This window comes from Wyeomyia smithii, chromosome 1 (genome assembly GCF_029784165.1).
Source record: "Wyeomyia smithii strain HCP4-BCI-WySm-NY-G18 chromosome 1, ASM2978416v1, whole genome shotgun sequence".
Taxonomy (NCBI): domain Eukaryota; kingdom Metazoa; phylum Arthropoda; class Insecta; order Diptera; family Culicidae; genus Wyeomyia; species Wyeomyia smithii.
In genome coordinates, this window is record NC_073694.1 from 18,112,908 (window position 1) to 18,117,929 (window position 5,022).

Genomic DNA, 5,022 nt, shown 5'->3' on the forward strand with positions numbered 1-5,022 from the left:
TCCGCATCCGCATCCGCATCTGCAGATGTCTGCAAAATCACATCCGTAACATCCCTGTTACGGATGCAGATGTTGATGGGGATCTCAATTTTCATGCGGATGCGGATATCCGTTACATCCCTACACACTTAAAAAATTTCGCCGAATCTCGGCATTGTTTGTGCCGAGATTTGGACAGCCGAGTGCTTGGCAACCATCTCGGCTGAATCTCTTTTGCCTCTCGGAAAACCAATATTTGACAGATATAATTTTATGCCGAGAATCGCGGTACACAGTTGACTGTGCTCTCGACAAATCCTGCCGAGAAGCGGCAAACCTGTTTAACGACCTTTCGGTTATATCCAGCTTTCCACGAGCGGTAAGGGCGGACAGTGCACGCAGCCCATTCTGACGTTTTCTGTAGGTCAACGAGTTTTCAATCGCAGTAACGGAGTAGAAAATATAACAACGTCGTAACGTAGCATAGCAACTTCAACAAAAAATGGGCGTTTTGTTATTTCGTCGTGCGCATGCGCGGATCAAAATAAACAAAACTGTTTATTAAAGTTGCAATGCTACGATGTAACTTTTCTGTGTTTTTCACTCCGTTACTGCGATTAAAAATTTGCTGACCTACAGAAAACGTCAAAATGGGCTGCGTGTACTGTCCGCCATTACCGCTCGTGGAAAGCTGGATAAGCTGGATGTTCGACACAGTAAAGAGCCGTTTTTTTAGTGGAATCCAATCGCAGAGAATAGTTCCGCTGTGCATTTGATAGTTTTCTTTCAAAAGATAAATTTTAAGCTCGATGAGTTTTAGTAAGAAATTTATTCATACTAAATCTTGAATATTTATCTTTATCTTGCTCGCCAGTAGGGCATTGAGCAAAACATATAGTCTGAAACTACGACTAATGCCCATCCTTAAAACGAATTCAATATTGTATTTACACTTTTTGAGTTCCTACCAATTCCCACCAATCTGTTCTACATTTTTTTCGGCTACCGGATTGTAAACACTTGTAATTTGCACAAATTTCAGCCAAACTTGTATCTGCTTCCTGTTTGCTCACTCGTAACACGCATAAATTCGCACTAAGAAAAATGGCGGCAACTCGTTCATAAGAATGACAGCTGTATTGCCGAAACACGGCAACGAGTAAAATTTGTGCCGAGATACCAGTAATGTTTTTGCTGACCTCGGCATCAACAGTGTTTAACGATAAATTCGGCAAAAAATAGAGACGAGATTCGTCAAGCTCAGTTTTTGGACGAAGTCTCGGCAAAATGATCTGGCGACTGTCGGCAACCGGCATTTTTTTGCTGAAATGTCGGTTGAATCCAAAGTTGCCGAGTGAACTTGGATGTTTTTTTGCCGAGTTCGAGATCCAGTTTTAAGTGTGTAGTATGTAGTGTCTTCCGACTGTGATGTTCAGTACAGGGCAACGCACAAAGGCTTTTTATTTCTAAAGTGGGTCAATCTCCGGTGGAGTTTTTTTTTTAATAGGGGGATGTGTTAGTAGCTTAAGTATTTATGATAAATATTAGTAAATAATGAGTATGTGCGTCCAATCACAAATGGTGACTTCTCAACACTGTTAGTAATTTGTAATTTTAATTGTTAGGATTTGTTTGCTTTCGCAATTAGGACTTATCATTCGTAGGGATTTAAACCTACTTGTCAAGAAAGGAAAGTAAACTTACAACTAACTTAAATGCTAACTTATTGGCTATAAAGAGAGCTTATCGTAGCAATTGAGGATTGCAACGATTTTTGTCGAAAATTGTTAATAATTTTATTTGACATAGCTTCTAATGGTTCAACACCAGTAAGTCTAGGTAATTCAAGTGTACCAAACCAAGGAGGAATCATTTTCAGAATTTTATTCTGAATCCTTTGGAGCGTTTTCTTCCTTGTTGAACAGCAACTTGACCAGATCGGTACAGCATAAAGCATTGCTGGTCTAAAAATTTGTTTGTAAATCAAAAGTTTGTTCTTTAAACAAAGTTTAGAATTCCTGTTAATCAGAGGATATAAACGTCTCGTATATTTGATGCACTTGGCTTGTATACTCTCAATGTGCTCTTTGAAAATAAGTTTTTTATCATAAATAAGTCCCAAGTACTTAACTTTGTCAGACCAACTTAAAATAACCCCATTCATCTTGACAACGTGATTATTGTTTGGCTTGAGGAAAGAAGCCCTAGGCTTATGCGGAAAAATTATCATTTGAGTTTTAGAAGCATGGGGAGAGATTTTCCACTTTTGCAAGTAGGAAGAAAAAATATCTAAACTTTTCTGCAATCGACTGCATATGACACGAAGACTTTTTCCTTTTGCGGAAATGCTTGTGTCATCGCAGAACAATGACTTTGTGCATCCTGGAGGCAAATCAAGAAGACCTGAAGTGAATATGTTGTACAGGACTGAACCCAAGACTGAACCTTGAGGTACACCTGCTCTGACAGGAAATCTATCAGATTTTGAATTTTGATAGACAACCTGCAGAGCTCGATCAGTAAGATAATTTTTCAAAATTTTGATTAGGAACATTGGAAAATTAAAAGTTTGCAATTTCGCAATCAAACCTTTATGCCAAACACTGTCGAATGCTTTTTCTATGTCTAAAAAGGGAGCTCCAGTAGAATAACCTTCAGATTTGTTAGCTCGTATCATATTAGTAACTCTGAGCAATTGATGAGTTGTGGAATGCCCATGGCGAAATCCAAACTGTTCATTTGCAAAAATTGAATTTTCGTTGATGTGTGACATCATTCGGTTAAGAATAATTCTCTCAAACAGTTTACTTATTGAAGAAAGCAAACTGATTGGTCGGTAACTTGAAACTTCAGCTGGATTCTTATCCGGCTTTAAAATCCGGTGAAGATGCTGGTAATTTTTCCTTAGCGAATCAGAAAATGTGTGACTTCTTTGCCTCACGCGTTGAGGCCCAAAATGAAATTTGGCTCTATGTAATTAAAGAAACGAACAAATTTCACATAAAATGTATCAACAGTTAACATTTATTGACTTATCCTCGAGGCGGCAGAATGTGGAGGTTACTTCGGAGATCATGACTGACTCCAACTGTTACAACGTAATCAATGTCACCGCCTACAGTCGCTCTGGTTTGAACGAAACTTTCCGGCGGAATCTGTACACCAACCTGCTCTAGCAGTTCCTGGACGGTACAACTTTCTTTCGGGGGCGTGAAAGTAATTAACCGCTCTTCTCCATTTGGCAAAATCACTAACATGTTGGTTTGATTGTGTGATTTTTTCAAAATCTGAAAAAAATTTTGATCGACATCGAAATTTAAGTTCTAAAACTTACCGCTTTGCGAGGTTTCCGTTGTTTGAGCTGCGAGCTCTGAGCTTCTCGGCGTTTATTTTTGGCTTATTTTCGACATTAGGTGCTGATGTAGTGACTCCTATTGTTACTATGTAATCAATGTCCGAACCGTCTGAGTTCGGGGTACACTGAATGCTAGTATCCGGAGCAAGTTGAATACCAACCTGCTCTAGAAGTTCCCGCGCTGTACAAGCTGCCTTCAGCAGGGTGAAAGTTATCAACCGGTGTTCGCCACTTCGCATTATAATTAGCATTTTGGCCTTTTCACACGGTCCTAGCAACCATCTTCTCCGCCTTGAGGGTACAAGCTGTCGCTGTTGGAACATTTGCCTTTGCTGAATGAAATAACGATACTGCAGCTTGAGTGCTAGTGTAGTGATAATTTCTTTTTAACTGCATTTGATTCGGTTCGGATCCCGGAGACGACCATTCTTGATACAAAATAAAATAAAAACATCTGATCGGTCATTTAATGAATGTAACATGCTCTTTAAAAACGATTATAAAATTCACATAAATTAAATATCAGAATTTAAAATATTATTCCCACCGCTCGTTCATTTTTGATTTGAATTATTAGTAATTTAAATCAAAAACCTTAACAAATAAAAATTGAATGTTAGCAAGACTTTAACCAAAATTGGTGCTTTTTTGTGGCGTAAACATATTGTTGCATTCATTTTATTGTTCATTCTATCTACAACTTATAGCGAATTTCTTTATTCCACTGTGTGCGGGCAAAACTGCCGAGTAATAATAAAACGTCAACGTCATTTAAGACGCAAGTGAGAAAGAGATGTCAGATAACTGTTTACGAACTTAGCACGTGCGGTGGTGGGTTGAAGCTGACAAATTTTACAGTGCGCTTCGGGCAGCACGGCAGGTCAAAACTGAGTCAAAATCGAGTGAATAAAGAAGGGTTCTGACAGCAGTTAGTGCGCTTCCAGGTCAAAACGAGGTGAGCTGGTGGAATAAAGAAATTCGCTATTAGTTTTTTCCCTTGATAGGGGAACAACGGGCAACACGGACAGGGCGGGTAAGATGGTCCGTTGCTCATTTCTTTATAAACCATTGAAATTAACACAAATCATTTATGCCAGTTACATGCCAACAGCATTTTGGGAGTTTTGAGATATTATATAGATTAAAACAATAGTTAGTTATTTGAGAAATCATAAAAATAAGCTCACCCTCACATTGCTGTGCTGTAGTTTTGTCGTGCCGAATTTAAGCTTCTGCTGCGGCAAAACTTCAGAAAAATATAGTTTTCAATGACATTGGAATAATTAAGCATATTTGAAACATGTGGGTGAAGATAGTTTAGTGAAAATATGATTTTTTTTGGAAATCACATCGATCCAAAAAATTGTTTGCCTCTTGGGCAAGACGGTCAGTCGTTGTGTTCGCAAAATGGGCAGTCTGAGAAAACGACGATAGCACCATTTAATACTGTTTCTTTCAGCATTCTCAGTACGTGAGATGAGACATAAAGTCATTAACTCTCATTAGAAATAAAAATCATCATTCGAAACGTTGTTAAAACCTGTAAATATGCTACATGTGAATGATGTGAATGATTCCATCTGCGCAGCGGACGGTAAGGTTTAAACACGTGCTTTTTTGCGCAGCGCGTCGACCCGTATAGAAAAGAAATTTGCTATAGTCCAGCACAGCCGGTCCGTTTCATATGC